We start from the raw sequence: 23,317 nt of genomic DNA, 5'->3' as shown, positions 1-23,317 counted from the left end.
GGGGAGCACACAAAGCTCCTGGTATAGGGGGAAGGAGGGATTCAGGGAAAGGGAGTGCACAAAGAGCCCATGGCAGGGAGGAGAGAATGAGGGTCCCTAGTATGGGGAAGAGAGATGGGGAGTCCCTGATATGAGGGAAGGAGGTAAGAGGTTCACCAAGCTTGTGGCATGGAGGGAATGGTGGGCTGTGATAGGGTAGACTTCCCACACTAATCCTGCAAGAGCTGAATTAGGCCAGGTGGGTCCAATCAGCTAATTAGGCTGCAAGCAGGGGAGATTTAGGCTGGAGGAAGCTAATTAAGGACTGGCTCACCTGTGCAGGAAAAGGCAGGGCCTGTTTAAAGCCAAGTAGCTGGCTGTGGAGTAGGGTGACCAGATGTCCTGATTTTTGGGTCTTTTTCTTATATAGGCTCCTATTATCCCTGTTCTGATTTTTCACATTTGCTGTCTACTTACCCTACTGTGGAGAAGGGTGCTGTTGTGGTTGTGAAAGGCTGTAGGGAAGTAGGCTGCATTCATTTCCTGAGAGGAGAGAGAGACTGGCAAAACCAGAGAGGGGGAAAGTGAGACCTGTAGGAAGAAGCCCAGGGAAACAGCAACAAGAGGTAGGACTGTACAAGGACTGTGGCTACTTGTTTTAGGCTCCCTGGGCTGGAACCCAGTGTTGAGGGTAGGTGTGGATTCCCATACCAGCCACTGGGAAGTGACAAAGATTTTAGAGGTGCTGGCTAGACAGCATGTCTGGAAAGACTGAATTCCCTGGAAGGGGAGGACTTTAGTAACCTAGCCAGAAGACCAAGTCATACAGAGGAAGCTGCAGATCCAGGAGTAACCAAGGCAGAAGCATGCAGTAAGACAGTAGACTGCTGCACTGGAGGGAGAGTGCAAGCTGGTCCCCCGGATGGCCAGAAGGAGGTTCCTGTGACATGACAGGAACACATGGAATCCTGCCAAGGGGGAATTATGGAATCCTGGTATTGGGGACCACTGGGGCACAGAATTCCTGGGAGAGGAGACTGAAAGTCTGGTCTGGGGTAAGGAATTCAGGGGCACACCACACCTACCCTTGGGGGGGGGTAATGGAGGGGAGTGGGCCAAGAATGAGACTCTAGTATGGAAAGGGGGGTGGGGTCTGTGTGGAGACATACAGAACCCTGGCATGAAATCCATGTCCATGAAATAGAGGTGGGTTGGAGGGTGGTAAAAAGGGAGCTTAGGAGCTGGGGGTGAGGGGGAACAGTAATGCAAGTAGTCCCTGGTGTGTGTGCAATGAGCTAAGCCTACACAAGCTATGAATGTGTGACAACCTAGAGGACTCTAGGAGGGGCTGGATTATATCAGAGTAATGCCAAGTTTGTGGGACTGCCCTGCTTTGATGACCCCACCCAAGCCATGTGGTCTGGCTGAAATGACTACTTCCTTCACTCGGGGCTGCCTGGGGAGGAGTGGGGCAAAAGGGAGAGCTTACCCCGGGCACCTAGATGAAGTGGCATTGCAACCTGGCATACAAGGTCATAGTGCCACTCAGATTGGGCTGCCCACCTACCACAGTCTCCATATCCATAGGGGTGGTGGCCAGGCCAAATTTGAGTGGTATTGCAACTCCATGCAGTAGGTCACCACACTGACCAAATTTGGCCTGTCCATCCCCATTTATGGAGGGACAGATGGGCCAAACCTGAGAGGTGCTGTGTCCTGATTTACCACTGGAAATGTTGGTGGTGTGCATCTTGACAAGTTGAAGGTACGTGGGAATATGCCCTTGCATTACAGAAACCATTCTGTGGCTTGAAAAAGTCTCACCAAATCTGAAGAGGTGCAAAACACTTCTCCTTTAAGGGAACAAAGAACAGCAATCTTAAGACAGGACAAAGTGGGGGAACTTCTCCAGCCAAACGTTTCTCTTTTGCATGCTCAGTACAACAGTAACACACTATTTCCTCTTCTCTGACACATGCATTGAAATCTACTCGCCTCAATTTTGTGTAACAATGGGCTTCAGCACTATCACTTAATCATACCTTCATGCACAGTGCTATTTGAATAGCGTGTTCAAGTACACTTGATTTTATTGTAATAGCTGTCCTAGAGTCAGGCCTCTGTCTTGAGGATCACTGTCTATGCTGCTTTGTTTAGCCCCTTCCCAAATATAACTGTCTGTGACAGACTTAATATCAATTCGAATTTTGCTTCCCTACCAAGACTGTGTAATGACTGGAAAACTGGTGAAACAAGGAATTGAAGAGTATGAAAGCTCAGCAGTTCAGAAGGAAAGGGATTTTTAATCAAACTGTTTAAAACTTTTGTTTTAATAACACCTGTTTAACTTCAATGGCTAGTTGGCACTTCAGATAAAGGGCATCTTTGTTAAAGATTCAGTTCAGCTAATCTTTCAACTGAGGTATGAGAGCTCATACTCTAAGACAGTGTTTCTCAACTTTTGTTGATCCCTCATTTCAGGTCAGCTTTTGTTGACCCCTTATTTCAAGTCAACTTTCATGATCCCTTATATTTACTATAAAAGTAAGAGTAAAAAAATGCATAAATGAAAACAACCATGTGCCTATATAATGTTTTGTGCATTTTATGTCTCAAGAGGTTGATGGAAAATACTTGACCTTGAAGGATAAGCGTATGTGGAGGGTGAGATTTTCTTTCCTTTAGACTGTAACAAAGTTTTCAATGCTTGGCAATCTTCCTGACTGCCTCTTGTGATACCTCCCTTACCCCTGTTTGATCAGGTCCCACCAGTTGAGAAACACTGCTGTAAGGTCTCCAGCAAAACCAGAGAAGAGCAGACTTGGTATTTCTGATATTTCTAAGGCAAAAAGTAATTATTTTTTCAATAAAATGTTTCAGGCTTTCTCTATACATCATTAAGAAGGAAAAGATGAATAATCAGAATGTTTAAAAAAAATTCTTTGTAGTACATCTTTAATGCTGTTCTGCTTAACAAAACCATACTAAGCAAATCCAAGCTCAACAACTATTTTCAAAAGCAGCTGTAGTTATTAGAGTTTGGATGGGCATTAATGCCAGTCATGATGGTCAGAGACTCAGTTTAATTGAAATTGCTAATGAATTATCTCTGTTTTGCTACCTCTCTATTATAGCTAACTCAGACAAGAACTTGTAAATAACATGTGTTAATAGCAAAGCAATTGAATTTTCAATTTATTTTAATAAAACTAATGTTAAAATTATATAATACCCAGCTTAAGGAAAGAGTGTCTGCGCATCTGGGTATAGTGCTTAAATTATTCAAAAGTACAAACATTGGTCTGAAAGTCATAAAATAAAAATAGTACAGAATCTGCAGTTTCCCAAATTAAGGTTAATAAATTCAGTGATCCAGTTGAAGTATTAGCATCCAATTATTCGGGTACATCACTCATGAAAAGTGTCCCTCAGTAATTGAGAATTTAGGATAGGTTGTCCCTTAGAAAATACAATCCATTAGGGAAGTATTCCAGTTATTTTCCTGACCTTGCTTCTCATCGGCACTCCAGCTCATCTCTCCTGGTATTGCTTATGTTCAGTGATGTGTTCTAGATAGATGTCCCTCAAGCATCTGATGGCATCCAACACCATGATTTGCCACGTCAGCCGAGCGTAGCACTAACCAATTCCACATTCTCGCAACACTCACTCGAGGGCTTCGACGATCAGTGCATGAGTTTGAACCTCGTAACCCCTAGCTCTCAAGGAATCAGCCAGAAGGGCGTATTTCTCCAGCTTTTGAGATCAGGTGTTGTGGAAGGCCAGGGTCCTGTTTTCAAAGGGAACTGTGACGTCCACCATGACTATTAGATGAAATTACTTTAACTTTTAAATCGGGAGAAAATTTTTATGAACTACAATGTTTTAAGGCAAATAATGATATCCCAGTTTGTGCTGACATCCTCCAACAGACCAACAAGCAGACTTGCTTTATCAGTACTAATATGACTACACCATTTTAACCTCATATATTTTTTCTCTAAACCTTTCAGAAAGCTTTTTTTTTTTTTTTTGAAATTCAGCTGTTATGTAAGAGTGCCCTCTTGTGGTTCCTTTGTCATAGTCTCAAGGTAATTTGGTTTGCATAAGGCTCTATCAGAGACACAGTTTTGCATTGGCACCCTGACAGCAGGATTGTCTGGCTATGTAGACTCCCTCCTCAGGCCCTTCGTTACCAGCACTCCCAGCTATCTTCGAGATACCACTGACTTCCTGAGGATACTACAATCCATCGGTGATCTTCCTAAAAACACCATCCTAGCCACTATGGATGTAGAAGCCCTCTACACCAACATTCCACACAAAGATGGACTACGAGCCGTCAGGAACAGTATCCCCGATAATGTCACGGCTAACCTGGTGGCTGAACTTTGTGACTTTGTCCTGACCCATAACTATTTCACATTTGGTGACAATGTATACCTTCAAATCAGCGGCACTGCGATGGGTACCCGCATGGCCCCACAGTATGCCAACGTTTTTATGGCTGACTTAGAACAACGCTTCCTCAGCTCTCGTCCCCTAATGCCCCTACTCTACTTGTGCTACATTGATGACATCTCCATCATCTGGACCCATGGAAAAGAAGCTCTTGAGGAATTCCACCATGATTTCAACAATTTCCATCCCACCATCAACCTCAGCCTGGATCAGTCCACACAAGAGATCCACTTCCTGGACACTACGGTGCTAATAAGCGATGGTCACATAAACACCACCCTATATCGGAAACCTACTGACCGCTATTCCTACCTACATGCCTCTAGCTTTCATCCAGATCATACCACTCGATCCATTGTCTACAGCCAAGCGCTACGATATAACCGCATTTGCTCCAACCCCTCAGACAGAGACAAACACCTACAAGATCTCTATCATGCATTCCTACAACTACAATACCCACCTGCTGAAGTGAAGAAACAGATTGACAGAGCCAGAAGAGTACCCAGAAGTCACCTACTACAGGACAGGCCCAACAAAGAAAACAACAGAACGCCATTAGCCATCACCTTCAGCCCCCAACTAAAACCTCTCCAACACATCATCAAGGATCTACAACCTATCCTGAAGGACGACCCATCACTCTCACAGATCTTGGGAGACAGACCAGTCCTTGCTTACAGACAGCCCCCCAATCTGAAGCAAATACTCACCAGCAACCACACACCACACAACAGAACCACTAACCCAGGAACCTATCCTTGCAACAAAGCCCGTTGCCAACTCTGTCCACATATCTATTCAGGGGATACCATCATAGGGCCTAATCACATCAGCCACACTACCAGAGGCTCGTTCACCTGCGCATCTACCAATGTGATATATGCCATCATGTGCCAGCAATGCCCCTCTGCCATGTACATTGGCCAAACTGGACAGTCTCTACGTAAAAGAATGAATGGACACAAATCAGACGTCAAGAATTATAACATTCAAAAACCAGTCGGAGAACACTTCAATCTCTCTGGTCACTCGATCACAGACCTAAGAGTAAAAAGAAAAGGAGTACTTGTGGCACCTTAGAGACTAACAAATTTGTTAGTCTCTAAGGTGCCACAAGTACTCCTTTTCTTTTTGCGAATACAGACTAACACGGCTGCTACTCTGAGACCTAAGAGTGGCTATACTTCAACAAAAAAGCTTCAAAAACAGACTCCAAGGAGAGACTGCTGAATTGGAATTAATTTGCAAACTGGATACAATTACCTTAGGCTTGAATAGAGACTGGGAATGGATGAGTCATTACACAAAGTAAAACTATTTCCCCATGGTATTTCTCCCTCCCACCCCACCCCCCACTGTTCCTCTGATATTCTTGTTAACTGCTGGAATTAGCCTACCTTGCTTGTCACCATGAAAGGTTTTCCTCCTTTTCCCCCCCCCTGCTGCTGGTGATGGCTTATCTTAAGTGATCACTCTCCTTACAGTGTGTATGATAAACCCATTGTTTCATGTTCTCTGTGTGTGTGTATATAAATCTCTCCTCTGTTTTTTCCACCAAATGCAGCCGATGAAGTGAGCTGTAGCTCACGAAAGCTTATGCTCAAATAAATTTGTTAGTCTCTAAGGTGCCACAAGTACTCCTTTAGTTTTGCTCATATTTAACTAGGATTGCCAATTTTGGTTGGATGTATTCCTGGAGCTTTCATCACATGACATAATCCTTAAAGATTAATCTTTAATTCCTGGAGAATCCAGGACAATCTGGAGGGTTGGAAACCATAGGGTTAACACAATGGGCTTTTAATATATTTTAGAGGGGCAGCCGTGTTAGTCTACATCAGCAAAAACAACGAGGAATCCTTCTGGCACCTTGGAGACTAACACATTTATTTGGGCATAAGCTTTCACCCAAATAAATTTGTTAGTCTCTAAAGTGCCACAAGGACGCCTCATTGTTTTTGCTAATATATTTTAATGGATTTTACAGTAAATACTTAATTTAAAGAAACAACAACTCTTGTTTAAATATTCAGTCAATCCCTTAGAGTATTAAGCTGAAATTCTGGCCTCTTTTGAAGTCAATTGCAGTTTTGTCAATGACATAAATAGGGCCAGGATTTCTCCCTTCAGATCCATCTACTGCAAACAGGGCAAAGAATGTGGCAGCACAACTAAAAATTGGTGGGAGGCTACATTTAGTCAAAAGCTCATAAAATAGTATGTTACTGAAAAATAAGGCCCATGTGCCCAACCATTTAGGTGGCAAGTCTAACTTGGGCTGCATTTTTTCTGCAGCATTATTTAGTATGACTGCTTAAGAACTGATTTTTCAGTCTAACTTCACACTTACAGAAATGCATACAATTGTGGGCTCATAAATCTGAGAGTTAAACTTACACACACACACACCCCTGCTATATGGCTGTCTGTCTAAAAATGGTTGAGTGTAAAGTTGGTACAAATTTCAATGTATGCACATCTTTTTTTTTTTTTACTGAAAAGGATCACTTTTTTCCTTTCTCCTTAAAATTCAGTGAATTTAGTGCTTTTGAAAAGTTCAGGTTTGGCAGTCCTCACTGAAGTCTCCCAATTTACGTGTAAAACAGATATAACACCATGAACTATGGCAATGACAGCTTCCTCATGCTGATTCCCCCAGCATGCCATAATGTTGGGGGAAAAAGCTCTGAGGTTTTTTTTTTTGTTTTTTGCTCTGGGATGATGCCATGCCCAAATGCTAATTTGAAACCAGGGTGCTTTTAGTTAAATCAGTGATTTAAATCCTGATTTAGCAAAAAACTTTGATTTAAATGTTTGATTTAAATCTTTTTTTGTTATTTGTAACTTTTAATTATTGTCCTAAAGACATTCATTAGTAACCATTAAAACATGTGATTTGCAACTAAATACATCTGTTACACAAATTTGGTACTTATTTTTGCTACCAGGAAGGTACACTATGCTTATGCACATTTAATAAATTATATAGCTTAACATACATATATTCAGATTAATTTTTATGATCAAAAATTGAATTGGGTCAAGCACTATTTAGATTTGATACTGGAGTTCAATTAAAATCAGCATTTTAATGTTTTATTAGTTAAATAAACTACCTTAAGTATGCTGGATATGCAAGGAAAGTTTATCAAAATATGTTATGGTTTTAAAACCATAACCAATTTATTAAACAAAGATAGTGAATTGGGCTGGGAGCTTCTGGTCAGCAAGTCCTTCCAGATTTTAGCACTTACATTTCTCATTCTCACACCTAGCCTTTATTCTAGACTGGAGAAGGAAAAGAAGCTTTCCTCCTCTTTCCACTGCCAATTGGTTTCTTAACTTTGAATGAACAGCTGAATAAACTGAAATGAAGAAAAGGTTCTCTCTGAATCTGCAGAACAGGCTACTGCTATCAAAAGCTGATTTAGCACTTCAACAGTCTTGTTTTAGGTACTTAGCCAGTGATTTTGACCAATTCAGTGGTTTGACTTTCTTTAAAACTTTGGCAGTAAACATGTATTGCTAATATTTTTTATTGAATTTAAATGATTGTAATAGATTACAACTTACGATCAGGACTACATTTCAAATTTAATTTTTAATAGATTTAGTTTAAAACACACAAATGTATTAAACTTTTTTATTTAAGTTAATTAAATCATTGATTTTTAGCCACCCTGCTTGAAACTGGATTTAAAACTAATCTACAGGAAAGGTGGTACCTAACAGTTACAGCAAAAGATTTTTGTACCTCTGTATTCAGACACACTGGACTTGTGACCTAACACGAGAGGAAATGGAGAGATTGTTTGAGTTCTGAGGGATAGAAATAACTTTGGAGCTAGCCTGAAGGAATGCTCTATAGACAGTATAAATGGCTGTCTTCTGTCTCGGCACAAACTTGCCTCAGACTAATAGTGTTAACTATTTTTTTATTTTTACGATTTCCCTATTTTTTTTCAATAGTCTTGCTTCACCTTTCCCCACCCCCCATTCAGGAAAGATGGAATGGGCAGTAATGGAGTCAGCATGGCAACCTCCATTAAAAATACCATTACTTGCTTTAGTATTACTGACAAGTCAGGAGGACAGGCACTGGATCAATGTATTAATTGATAAATCACAAGATGGGGTGGAGGTGTCTCCTATAGACCACTAAATCAGACAAGGGAACAGGATGACCAGCTCTTCAAACATTGATCTATAATGTGTATCATGTGGGATTTCAATCTGGAAAACATATTCCAGAGATCTCATACTGCTGTTGGTAAAATGTGCTTGGAGTTTCTTAAACATACCAAGAGCTTTCTAATGTAAAAAGTATCAAAAGCACCTCAGGGTAATTCTGTATTCAACATCATTCTTACAGATAAAGATGAATGGAACACTGAGATAAAAATTTATGCTTGTCTACGTGCAATTGATCACAACTTAATTTAATTTGCTTTATATGGGTAGAATATATCCCCAAACACTAATAAATATATACTTTCTGCTTTATAAAGATCAACTTGCCCAAACTGAGAACAATTAGGAGCAAAACTGACTAGAAAGAAAATATTGTGGAAAGAAAGATTTAAATATAAAAATTTGAATGCTAACTGAGAATCTTTTATGAATGCTTTGTTAGATACCCAAGAAAACAAAATTCCACAGGCATGAAAGATGTCTTCTTAAGTTTAAAAAAAAATCCTGGGACTTACAGGTGCCTACCTGTAAGAGAGATTTCTAATAAAAGGCCACAATAAAAAATTTAAAAACAAATGGAAAAATGAGGATGCTTATAGCATTGAGTAAAAAATCAGCAGTTAGGAAATGCAGACAACTGATAAGGGAAGCTAAGAATATCAATGAAAATTCTATGGCTGGTAGAGTTAAGGACAATAAGAATAAATTCTTTACATTATGAATAAACAAAATCCTAGTAATGGTTGAGATCCGATATTAGACAAAAATGGTAAAATTATCAATTATGAAGCAGAAAATGCAGAAGTAGTCAACAAATATTTCTGACCCACACTTAGAAGGAAGCAAGATGATGTATTCATATCTTAAAGTGATAATGAAATACCTTCTATCACATCAGTAACTAGAGAAGATGTTAAATAGCAATTAATTGCTGTAACTTAAGTTAAATGTTTTTTAAATTTGAAGGGCTGGGTAATTTACATCCAAGAATATTTAAAAGAATTGGATGAGGAATTCTTTGAATCATTAATGATTTTTTTAACAAAATTCTGGAATAGGGGGTAAGTTCCAGAGGGCTAGAAAAAGCTAATGTACCAGAATTTGAAAAGGGGAAACAGGATGACTTGAGAAACTATAAGCCAGTTAACATTGCTCCAGAGCAAAATTATGGAAAGGTTGGAGTGAGACACAAACAGTAATGAATCGGAAGATAACAGCAGAACTAAGACCAGTCAACATGGTTTAATGGCAAATAGGTCTTGACAAATTAAATATTGGGCGGGGGGGTTGAGTTCACAGTTGATAAAGGTAACTGTGTTGATGCAATGTAGTGAGATTTTTATAAGGCATCTGACTTAGTTCCACATGATATTTTGATTTAAAAATTAGCATTTTACAAAAACGGTGTAGCCCATATTAAGTGAGTTAAAAATTGGTTAACTGGTAAAGCGAAAAATATAATTGTGAATGGAGAATAATTTTAGTTTTTAGGATATGTTCCTATCCCAATGCCAGTTAATGTACTTGACAATACAGAAAATATAGAATTATTGGTAATAAAATTTTCAGATGACTCAAATTGGTGGAATGATAATGAGCAGGACAGGTCAGTTACACAGACCAATATGGATTGCTTGGTGAGGTAGGCTCATTTGAACAACATGCATTTTAACACAGGCAAATGCATGATGATGCATCTAGGAATAAAGAATGTAGGTCAAACTTGTAAGGGGTCGTATTCAGGAAAGCAGTGACTCCAAAAAGGATTTAAGGTCATAATAAATAATGAGTTGAATATGAACTCTCAGTGCAATGGTGTAGGTAAGGGTGGCAAATGCAGCCTTTGGATATCTAAGCAAAGGAACATTGTGGGAGTACAGGTGGAATTACCTATGTATCTGTGAGACCATTAATGGAATACTGTATCCAGTTCTGGTCTCTACATTTAAAAAAGAAATTTGACAAATTGGAAAACATTCAGATGAGCTACAAGAATAAGGAAAATATGCCTTATAGGATATGTCTACACTTTGACTTGGGGGATCCTGATTTCCAGGCAAACTCACGCTAGCTCTCTTCAAGCTAGCTGCATTTGGCATGAGCAGCGGGATGGGCTAGCTGCCCCCAATACATGTCTAGGGTTTCGCATAGATGTGCTAGCACCTTGCATTTGTGGCCACATTTGATTTTTTTTTAAGGAAATTTATTTATTTATTTATAATTTATTATTTTTTTAGAATGAATATGTCTCCTCAAGGTGGGAATCACACTCGCAGCTTCAAGTGCAAATATATTCGTAGTGAGAGAAAAAAGAAGCTCAATCTATTTAGTTTATCCAAGAGAAGGTTAGAAGTGACTTGACCCTGATCTACAGGTTACCTGAGGAAGAGATTTCTGATAGTAGATGGCTCTTTAATCTAGCAGGAAAAGGTGTACAGTAAAGCCTTAGTTACGAACACCTCGGGAATGAAGCAAAAAGAAAAGGAGTACTTGGGGCACCTTAGAGACTAACAAATTTATTAGAGCATAAGCTTTCGTGAGCTACAGCTCACCTCACGAAAGCTTATGCTCTAATAAATTTGTTAGTCTCTAAGGTGCCCCAAGTACTCCTTTTCTTTTTGCAAATACAGACTAACACGGCTGCTACTCTGAAACCTATCGGGAATGAAGGTTCTTCAAAACTTTTAAGTGTTTGTAACTCTGAACAAAATGTTATGGTTCTTTCAAAAGTTTACAATTGAACATTGACTTAATGCAGCTTTGAAACTTTACTATGCAGAAGAAAAGTACTGTTTCCCTTTTGTTAGTAGTTTACATTTAACACTGTACTGTACTATATTTGCTTTATTTGTTTATTTGGTCTCTGCTGCTGCCTGACTGCATACTTCCAGTTCCAAATTGGGTGTGATTGACTGGTCAGTTCATAACTCTGGTGTTTGTAACTCTGAGGTTCTACTGTAATAAGATCCAATGGTTATCTTCTAAAAATATATTTTTCTTTCACTTTATCTGTTGCATTATTCATAATTAAGGGGCAAAAGGAATCATTTGATGTAGAAAAGTGGTCTTCAACTAGAGCAAATGTTAAAGGATCCTTTGTTCTAGATTTTTAGCTTGATTTTTATTCACGACTATCCATTTTGTTTAAACTGCCTCACATAGAGACAAGCTGTAGAAATCATGCTCTAAGTTATATAATCACTGCATTGTCTCTAAAATGATGTTTCTGTAACATAGGCTGTTGTGTCAGACAACATGCTTGCTGCATGGAAGTCCCACTGGAATGAAAGACACACCTGTCTGCAGCAGAGCTGAGCAAAGAACAAGAGATCAGCATTCCCAGGCTGCAGAACTGCTCAATGTCCTATCCTGATCCTGTCCCTCTGTACAGCCCAACAGCCCACTGACACCTTGCAGATGATTGAGACCACTTGGACGCTGCAGTCCTTGAAACAGAGTAACCAAGTGTGTAGACACAACGTGTCTTCCAGGCTCCCAAGTATTCTAATGAATTAATGAAGTATTTTCTGCTTTTAACTTGTAGTGGGTTTTGCTGGAGGAGGAAAAGCTTGAATTGGTTCATTTCTCATACTGCTTCTTGCTTTTTTCTTGGATTTGTTTTTTGGATATTTCATTGGCGTGGGAGTGGGGGTTTCTTGTTTATTGTCTGGCAGATAATGGCACCAAAACTTGAAAGGTCTGAATGCTTCAGGGAACTGAACTCAGGTCTGCCATGTCCTAAGCCAGTGCCTTCCTCTTCAGCTGTAATTCATGATGCTGATGGAAAGGAGAATGATATGTGCACTTTTTGTGGTTACTTAACAATGTTGTTCACTTTCCTACCAGCACAAGAAAAAACATCTCGCAGGTCCGTGAAACGAGCACCCGAATCATCTGGCTCTTTTTAAATGTATAGAAAAGTTAGCTTTTGGCTTTCACTTTTGGTTCAGGTGGGGGATAGTTAGCCAATTCTAGGCCTGCGTCCCTCAGGAAGACATGAATCCTGGGGTGTGCTTCACCTGCTCTGATAAGGTTGGAGATGTCCTCTAGGGTGCATTTGGCCCAGACAGTTAAGTTGCCTATCAGTGAGACATGGCACTATGACTGAGGCAATCAACAGAATGACAAAACCAAACTCTCCCACCAACAGAAAGACTGGACCTTATTGATAATATTTCAGTAACAAAGGAATTTGTCCAAAAATATGATTTATGGCATGTTACATTTGGAAATATGTAGCTAGATTTCAGAGTATTAACTTGGTACTAATCACTTGCTGAATGTTTTTGCATAGTTTTTGCTTTGTTAATATTGTATCTATTAATTATTGAAAACTACTGAACCTGATGTAACTTGCGCTTTTTTTTGTAAATCAACTTTGCGCTGTCCTTGTGAGTCTTTATACTGCAATGTTAGTAATTGCCACTCCAAAAACTCTCACTTTTAGGCCTTGTGTACACTGCGAAATTAGGTCGAATTTATAGAAGTCAGTTTTGTAGAAAGCGTTTTTATACAGTCAATTATGTGTGTCCCCACACAAATGCTCTAAGTGCATGTAGTTGGTGAAGTGTGTCCACAGTACCAAGGTAACTGTTGACTTCTGGAGTGTTGCATTGTGGGTAGCTACCCCACAGTTCCTGCAGTCTCCGCTGCCCATTTGAATTCTGGGTAGAAATCCCAGTGCCTGATGGGGCTAAAACATTGTCGCAGGTGGTTCTGGGTACATATTGTCAGGCCCCCATCCCTTCCTCCCTCCATGAAAGCAAGGGCAGACAATCATTTTGCACCTTTTTTCTTGAGTTACCTGGGCAGACGCCATACCACGGCAAGCATGGAGCCCGCTCAGCTAACCATCACCGTATGTCTCCTCGGTGCCGGCAGATGTGGTACTGCATTGCTACACAACAACAGTTTATTGCCTTTTGGCAGCAGACAGTGCAGTATGACTGGTAGCCATTGTTGACATAGTCCAGGGTGCTCTTTTAACCTACCTTGATGAGGTCGGGGCGCCTGGGCAAACATGGGAGTGACTCAGCCAGGTCATTTCCCTTTTAAGTTTAAGTTCCCTTCTGCAGTCAGCAGAAGACAATGGCCAGCAGTCATACTGCACAGTCTGCTGCCAGCAAGATGTATAAAGATAGATGAAGTGGATCAAAACAAGAAATAGACCAGATTTGTTTTGTATTCATTTTCTCCTCCCTCCCTCTGTGAAATCAACAGCCTGCTAAACCCAGTTTTGAGTTCTATCCTTGAGAAGGCCATTCTGTTTCTTGCAAAGCCACCCCCTTTGTTGATTTTAATTCTCTGTAAGCTAACCCTGTCAGCCATGTTGTCAGTCACCCCTCCCTCCGCCAGAGCAATGGCAAACAATCATTTCGCTCCCTTTTCCCTGGTTTGCCCGAGCAGGAGCAGACACCGTAGGACAGCAAGCATGGAGCCCATTCAGCTCACCACAGCAGTTATGACCATTGTAAATACCTCGCGCATTATCGTGCAGTGTATGCAGAACCAGCACCTGAAAAACCAGACGAGGAGGCGGCGACGGCAGCGTGGAGATGAGGACATGAACACACTTTTCTCTAAAACTGCGTTCCCCCACAATTTGGAGATCATAGTGTTAATGGGGCAGGCTCATGCCATGGAATGCTGATTCTGGGCCCGGGAAACAAGCACAGACTGGTGGGACTGCATAGTGTTGCAAGTCTGGGATGATTCCCACTGACTCCGAAACTTTCGCATGCGTAAGTGCACTTTTATGGAACTTTGTGACTTGCTTTCCCCTGCTAAGGCACTAGAATACCAAGATGAGAGCAGCCCTCACAGTTCACAAGTGAGTGGCAATAGCCCTGTGGAAGCTTGCAAAGCCAGACAGCTACCGGTCAGTCAGGAATCAATTTGAAGTGGGCAAATCTAATGTGGGGGTTGCTGTGATGCAAATAGCCAATGCAATCACTGAGCTGCTGCTATCAAAGGTAGTGACTCTGGGAAATGTGCAGGTCATACTAGATGGCTTTGCTGCAATGGGATTCCCTAACTGTGGTGGGGCTATAGATGGAACCCATATCCCTGTCTTGGTACCAGACCACCAGAGCAGCCAGTACATAAACCACAAGGGGTACTTATCAATGGTGCTGCAAGCACCGGTAGATCACAAGGGATGTTTCACCAACATCAACGTGGGATGGCCGGGAAAGGTTCGTGACGCTCGCGTCTTCAGGAACTCTGGTCTGTTTAAATGGCTGCAGGAAGGGATTTACTTTCCAGACCAGAAAATAACTGTTGGGGATGTTGAAATGCCTATAGTTATCCTTGGGAACCCAGCCTACCCTTTAATGCCCTGGCTCATGAAGCCGTACTCAGGCACCTTGGACAGTAGTCTGGAGCTGTTCAACTACAGGCTGAGCAAGTGCAGAATGGTGGTAGAATGTGCATTTGGACGTTTAAAGGGTCGCTGGCGCAGTTTACTGACTTGCTCAGACCTTGGCAAAACCAATAGTCCCATTGTTATTGCTGCTTGTTGTGTGCTCCACAATCTCTGTGAGAGTAAGGGGGAGATGTTTTTGGCAGGGTTGGAGGTTGATGCAAATTGCCTGGCTGCTGAATACATGCAGCCAAACACAGGGCAGTTAGAAGAGCACAGCAGGAAGCGGTGCGCATCAGAGAAGCTTTGAAAAATAGTTTCATGACTGGCCAGAGTACTGTGCGACATTTCTGTTTGTTTCTCCTTGATGAAAACCAGCCCCCTTGGTTGACTCTAATTCCCTGTAAGCCTCCCGCCTTCGATCACAGCTTGCTTGCAAAGGAAATAGTCACTATCTTTTAAAAAACATGTATTCTTTATTAATTTATTATAAAAATAGGGAGATAACTCACAAGGTAGCCCAGGTGGGGTGTGGGAGGAGGACAGGAGGGAAGGAAAAGGCCACTTGTTGAATGCCAGCCTTCTGTTGCTTGGGCTTTCCACTGGGGTGGAGTGGTTGTGTGCCCGGAGTCTCCCACCCCGTGTTCTTGGGCGTCTGGGTGAGAAAGCTATGGAATTTGGGGAGGAGAGAGGGTGGTTAAGCAAGGGCTGCAGTGGCAGTCTGTGATCCTGATGCAGTTCATGAACCTCCACCAGACGCTGGAGCATGTCCGTTTGATCCTGCAGTAGCCCCAGCATTTCCTCGGGCCTCTTCTCCTCGCGTTCATCGGCCGCTGTCCTGTACTCTGCTATGGTGTCCCTCCACACAGCTCTGTCAGTGCCGGATGACTGCATGAGCTCAGAGAACATTTCATCGTGTGCATTTTTTTCGCCGCCTTATCTGAGATAGCCTCTGGGATGGAGGAGGGAGGCTTGAAACATTTGCAGCTGCTGGAGGAAAAAAGGGGAGTGAAGTATTTAAAAAGATACATTTTACAGTGTGGTTGTGTTTGCAACTGAGGATTTGAGGTAACTTGACCTTTACCATAGATCCCCTGTCAGGCCAGCCAACTCAGACTACACTCAAGTTAACAGTTTGTGTATGTGGATGAGACTCAAATTATGGGCAAAGCATGAATTAACTTCTGCAATAAATACAAGCCTTATATGTTTTTTTTAGCTCCACATATCCTAGTCTGATATGAGGCATGTTAAAAATTGGATAGTGTTTTAGAATATAGAACTTTTTCATATTTTTATGCAGCATTTTATAACAATCTTTAAAATTGGTGGCTATTTTGCTGTGCCTCACCTCCCCAGGTTTTAATCTGTAGTTTTGTCCAAACTCACATGCGTAAGGACTTGTATGGGCATAGGCAATACGGGTCAAGTCCTTATGCAGTAGAGAAACTGTGGTTTTACCATTTTTCTCTTCTAAAATGAGTTCCACTTTGGTTTTTTTACTCAATTTGGTCAGACATCCATGCATTATTGTTGTCTGCAATGTTATAAACTAACAAAGGATTTAAATCCCTGTAAACCCTTGTTTAATTTAGTTTTCATGACACTGTATTATATTTGTAAGGGTTTTTTAGAACAGTGCATTTTGGGACTAACTTACTACACTTGATGGTGCCCCTTTTTAAAAGGCCACTATCAACTCAAATTTACTAGTTTTAGAATCCTTGTCTCTTCAGCAGTCTTTCTGTCTTTAAAAAAAGTTTTGCTTCAAAGTTGCCTTTTCAGCAGGCAAACATACCAAAACGACGTTCTGAAGGTTGTTGTGAACTCCAGTCTGAGGGTGCATGTACGTTATGGCCCATGTGAAGGCTCCAGGCCTGGCCTGTTGTCACCTGGATGGCTTCCCCTGCAGGACAAGAGGAAGCATTCCCACCTAAACTAAGGAAGAGAAGGAGAACTTCACAGCTGAAGAACCCCCTAAATCCTGTTTTTTCTTCACCTCCCCAAATCCTCAGTGTGAAGAGAGAAAACAGTATACCTTTTAAAGGAAGGTGCTGATGGTGGGGATGGGGAGAAGATCAGTGTGGAACAAATAATTTAGAAAGCTGAAGGAAAAACAGTAGTGCCAGAACTAAACTCCATGAGACACTGCATATCAGAGGTGTTGGAGAAGATGCCTATGTTGGCTTTTTGGGACCTGTTGGACAGAAATTAACATAGCCATCTTAATGTGTGTCTATCATTTCCTGACAGAACACATAGGCAGTTCAACAATATCTCCTGATCGACAGTATCAAAGGTGGCTGAAGGATCAAGTAGGATCATTATGTCACCTCTATGAAGAGGCCATCCATTAGTAAAAGTGCTCTCACCCATGGGCACCCACCCCCTGAGCTCTCATTGGCCGTGGTTCCCAGCCAATGGGAGTGTGGAGCCAGTGCTCAGGGTGGGGGCAGTGCACGGAGCCCCATGGCCCCCCTGCCTAAGAGCTGGACCTGCTGGCCGCTTCCAGGGTGCAGCGTGGTGCTAGGACAGGTAGGGAGGGACTAGCCTGCCTTAGCCCTGCAGCACTGCCGACTGGACTTTTAATGGCCTGGTTGGCAACGCTGATTGGAGTTGCAGGGTCCCTTTTCGACCGGGCATTCCAGTCAAAAATCGGACACCTGGCAACCCTTCTTCTCAAACGTGCACATCCAGCCCAAGACATCTGTGCTTCAGCCGTAAGATTTCATGTTTCACGTATCTGACAGACATTACACCATAAAGTAAAATTAATCACTTTCAAAGTTAATCTTTTGGCTTTGTACTAATGAGGGTGTAAATAGTGCAATCATTTTGTGTGACTTCAGATGCCAACATAATTACAAGTATTAAAACTATATCAAGCTATACCAGGTTTGAACACTGAGTGGCACTAAGATAGTACCTTTTGAAATTTACACTGTTCCTTCATTGAACCAAGAGATTAATTTTTATGCTGTCTGACTCAAAACTCATCTCTCTTAGCTTGTTCATTAACAATTTCTTGTATTCATTACTAATGGTTATCAAACTGGCATGATCTCCAAAGGTAACATATGGAATATGACTAAGCCCCTGTCTTCACACAAGCTGGAACTGAAATAACGGAATAGCTTGTAATTCAACCCTTTAGTTATTTCAGTGCAAGTCTCTGTGTGGAAGCTTATTTCAGATTGAGTGTCCTATTTAAATGTAATTTGTTGGAAAAACCAATTTAAATAAAACTGAAATAGGACATTTTTAATCTGAAACAAATGTCAAAAAAGAGACTTTCACTGAAATAACTAAAGGTGTGAATTTTATTTTGGTTCCATCTTGTGTGCAGACAGCCCTTAAACTTTATAGAGCAAATGAAATTTCTGCATGAATATATATTTATATAATATATATGTGTGTGTGTGTGTGTGTGTGTATATAAGTTAATAGCAGCAGTACGTGTGTAATTTGTTACACTAATTCTATTGAATACTTCCTATACAAAGATAAAGCTGTTTAAAAATGTTTATATTTGTGTGTGTGATAAGACACAAGTATATAAAAAAGCAAGCCATTGCACAGAATTATTTTCTACTATGTAGAAATAGTTTGTAGGGTTGATTAATATTAACTACCCAACTATGAAAACAAACTGTCATCCAGTCTACTATGATGGCAAACAAAGTTAAGATATAATAACTTTTTCTATAGTAGAGAAAAGTCAGTGCATTATATGATGCTCAATACTTTTTAAAGAACTGCCATTACCTTAAACATTATAAATATGATGATCTGTCTCATTTAACCGGAAAACTTATTCCTGTTTTGCCCAATGTGAATTTGTTGATCTCATTCGTTGTTTGACCCATTACCACAATTCTTTTCCCAAAACAATTTTAAACCATGTTTATCCAATTAGAAAAGAGAGTGCATTGCTTTGAAAATCTCAGAGGATCCTCCAGTAAAATTAACCAGCAACTGTGCTACCACGTGCCAAACACTAGATCTAGGTAGATGTTGTTTAACCAAGATGTAGATAGTTTCCTGATCTTCTGAATGCTGCTAAGTCTAGAGACTTATTTAGAAGTAAAAGTATACTTTCTAGCAACTGAAGTATGTTATTGTATTATGCCCCAAAACAAACATAATTCACAATCGTTGCATTGGGTTCTGAGATATTATGGAGCTGAACACAAAAGCATTTGATAAGCAAGCATTTATGTTATCAATACTGTCAAAGATTCAAAGTTTTTGATTTCAAAGATTTCTGAACTGAAAAAAATCATGAGATTGGTTTGTAAGTCCTGATATTTTAAAAAAATATGCTTTTGGTCTCTTCTGATAAACATATAGATTTAATTTTTAGGAGTACTCCCAATTTGTGTGATTTTTTTTTTCCAGGTTGAAAATTCAACCTTAAATGCAGACTGAAAACTGCAGTCCTCCAGTTTAGTTTAGAAAGGAGACAGGTCTGGAGCAGGGAGGTAGATCTGTGAATCATCCTCACAGAGACAGCAGTTAAATTTGTATTTGCAGATGAGATTAGCCAGAGATAAGGTGTAGAAGGAAAAGAGATGGGGCAGTCTCGCTTCTACTTGCAAAAAAGGCTGCTGTATCATCTTCATGATTACAAATGATGAGAGGTAATGGCCATTTTTTATAAAGGCAGGAATTGTAAGACTTTCTCCTTATGTGAAATATTGCAATCTGGCCTTTTAGGGCTAAGAGAAGCTTTTCAATAGCACTCTTGTTTATGTATTCCAGGGTAGCCAAATTATGGCAACAGAATTCTACAGTTAAAGAAATTCAGAATTCTATACCTAAAGAGAATTCTACACCTACAGAAGTGTACTCTGAAGGGACTACTGGTCACAGCATACAATGCAGGTTTTTTAAATCCATGAGAAGATTGCTGTGATCAAGAAGCCAGTTTCTGCAGAGTGCAAATTCCTTATGTTAAATGAAGAAAGCTGAAGTACACCATATTTTGTACAATTTGCATGTGGTCCGAGAGCTCTAATCAAACAACTGGTAAAACATAGTGTGTCAAGACATGATATTAATAATGAAAACTATAATAACAATATACACTATTAAGCAAAAAGAAGGAGACTACATCTGAAGAAAGTGAAGGTACACTTTAAGCTGTTAGGTCCTATTATTTAAATCATTCTTTAGGTGTGGAAGGCTGTATACACCACTTAGAAATCTGCTTTAGATAGTACCTCCCAGTTATAAGGAAGTATTTTCAATATTTCCGTCCCCTCCCTCCCCTCCAAAAGAATGACCGGTGCTGCCTCTATTTTTACTATATTATTTTACAATCCCTTCCCACCCACCACATTTTTAAAAATAACCCCTCGCTTTTTGTGTGTTTGCATTTTGGGATGTTAATATTTTTATTTACATTTTTTAATCTGTGGTACATCACTCCAGATGCTTTGGCAGTAAACCTGTATAAAATATATATGTAAACAAAATATTGGTATGTATTCAGTAGATGTTTATCTGTTCTTGTTCAACTTACACATTACTGACATATATCACCTATCAGGTTTCAGAGTAGCAGCCGTGTTAGTCTGCATTCGCAAAAAGAAAAGGAAGCCACCAAATGCATCCGATGAAGTGAGCTGTAGCTCACGAAAGCTTATGCTCTAATAAATTTGTTAGTCTCTAAGGCCACCAAATGCATCCGATGAAGTGAGCTGTAGCTCACGAAAGCTTATGCTCTAATAAATTTGTTAGTCTCTAAGGTGCCACAAGTACTCCTATACATCACCTAGTAACTGCCAAAAGGGTACTGGAAGATAAGGCAGCATGGGTGGTTTTCCTGGACTCACTCACTGCTCATATTGGATTTTTTACAATAATATTTCTAAGAGTTGGTGGAGTTAATAACAAAGTGAAATAGTCATGGTCAGACATGTTACTATATTGTACAATAATCTCCTTTATAGTGCCAGGACAAGCCCTCAAGTGATTTCAAGGTACATATATGCAGGAGTGGAAAAAATTTTCTCAGAATTATAGGAGCAGCACATCCCAAACATGCATTATTTCCACATAAGCAACTGCAAACTGTGTGGGGGTTCAGTCACCAGAACTCAGTGTGAGCCACTTTCCTATGGGTTTTCTTGCGGACATTGACCTAAAACCTTCTCATCAGGATATTTCAGAGAACAGAAGGGTAGAACATGTAAGTAAATGTAGTAAAGGTCTCTATCAATGTATACAATGAGGAGCATATAGCCTCAGGGCTGGATTAAGACAGAGGCACTATAGGCCTGTGCCCAGGCACCCAACTGCTGTAGTCATGTGATTACATTAAAATATCAGCTTCTATTTTTTAAAAAAAGTAAGTTTCTAGTCATCACCTTTGCAAAGAAAAGCCTAAACACCTGAGTAACCAAAGCAGTGATGTCTGCCTGAGTCTGCAGAAAGCCTGAAACAAAAGCTCTGAGGTGCCCAATTTAGCTCTATGAGATGTTTACTCCAAGACCCAGTGCTCAGGGATGCTGGGGGTGACACAAACCCTTCCCTGGCAGAGGACTCCGTGTGTAAGGTAGGAGGCTAAAGCCTAAACACCTGAGTAACCAAAGCAGTGATGTCTGCCTGAGTCTGCAGAAAGCCTGAAACAAAAGCTCTGAGGTGCCCAATTTAGCTCTAAGATGTTTACTCCAAGACCCATTGCTCAGGGATGCTGAGGGTGACACAAACCCTTCCCTGGCAGAGGACTCCGTGTGTAAGGTAGGAAGAAAAGAGTGCAATGGGCCTACTCCATTAATCCAAGCTGCTTCAAGCCATCTGCTGAGGTAGCACTACAGAGTCCCTCTAGAGCCACCCTGGAGGGAGAATTGGTCCCCATTCCACTGCTTCTCTGTTGAGGGGTGTGGCCCCCATATTTTATGATGTACCTCAGGACCCCAATTGCCTTAATCTGGCTCTATATAGTCAATAGAAAGTAGAGATGGAAAAGACCTATTAAGTAACTTAATCAATCCCTCCACCAATGCAGGATTGTTTTCTACAGTATATTCTTGATAAGATCTAAATTACTCTCATGATGTGGCTTTAGCCAATACTCTAAATAGACGGTTCCAAAGTCTAAGAAGCCTCCCTGTTGGGAACATTTTCCTGATATTCAACCAATATTTATCCTTACACATTTTCATCTTGTTTATAGTCTCTTCCACTAAACAAACAACTTACTGATTGCATAACAGTGAAGCATGAAAATGATTATACATGAAGTACAGCCAAATGTACAAAGCAAAACTAAAAGAAGAAATAATTTTTTCCTATTACCTTGCTAGCGTAGTAACTTTAGGTGTTATCTGTAATAATAGTATGTAAAATCTTTTCAGATGAAAGTGGCTTAACAAATTTTCTTTTAATTTATCTGCTTCTTCAGAAAAAAAATTACAATTTTGTTCCTGATTTATAATACTTGGAAGTTTCCCAGTTGCACAGCAGAAAGTATATGCTACATTAATGTGAAACTGCAGCAGACAATGTCTATAGGACTTAATGTGCTTATGCTACACTGTAGTCCTGTAATTGTAAATTTAGTTGAAATTTTGTTCTGCACATGCAAAAAACTGAATTTTACAATGCTTACATTTTTAAATAATGCTAGTAAATTGAGCTGGAGACGAGTTAACAATGATGCCTTTATTTTGTAAAGCATTTAGGCTGATGAGTAATTTTAACTCAGGGGACCACTCACATGCTCGCAGTTAGGCACATTCCTAAATACTCTGCTGGATTAGGGCCTGAATTACTAGCTACTTGAGGTTTCAGCTTGGAAAGTTAAACCATTTTGGAGTTTGATGGGCATGAAGAGTATCAAAAGGAAGTTGCGCCCAAGAATAGCACTTTTTACCCCTTGCTGGGGTAAGGACTATATAAAAAATATTTCACCTTCTAACTCAAAAATAGCTCAATTGAAGAGATCGATCTAGAAAAATAAAGAGAATACATATTTTTATACTTTTAAAAACTGGATGTGAAAACAAGAATATGGGTATTAAAAAATGAAAATGTTAACACATGTAAGTGGGGCTTATAACAGATGTGTGTGGGGGGGAAGAGGTACAGAGTTGGGATGGAGAGAAGAATCAGTTGGTTTTATTAAATCACATTTTGCAATTCTCTTGCTGTGGACAGTTACATCATTTTCTCTAGCAATAACAGACTCTTTAGTTGGACAAAAAGAAAAGGAGTACTTGTGGCACCTTAGAGACTAACAAATTTATTAGAGCATAAGCTTTCGTGAGCTACAGCTCACTTCATCGGATGCTCACGAAAGCTTATGCTCTAATAAAT

General features: G+C 40.3%; 1 long non-coding RNA gene across 1 annotated transcript; it reads left to right on the top strand.

Annotated features, from left to right (window-relative positions):
- Window positions 1-386: 386 nt before the first annotated feature.
- LOC119863622 lies at window positions 387-13,022 on the top strand. The gene is made up of 2 exons (XR_005295667.2): window positions 387-605; window positions 11,872-13,022. It is a non-coding gene; the product is annotated as an uncharacterized LOC119863622 (long non-coding RNA).
- Window positions 13,023-23,317: the final 10,295 nt, after the last annotated feature.

The sequence above is a fragment of the Dermochelys coriacea genome, chromosome 11 (genome assembly GCF_009764565.3).
Source record: "Dermochelys coriacea isolate rDerCor1 chromosome 11, rDerCor1.pri.v4, whole genome shotgun sequence".
Lineage (NCBI taxonomy): Eukaryota > Metazoa > Chordata > Testudines > Dermochelyidae > Dermochelys > Dermochelys coriacea.
The sequence above is the reverse complement of the archived record's forward strand: the minus strand, read 5'-3'. Positions and strand labels throughout refer to the sequence as shown.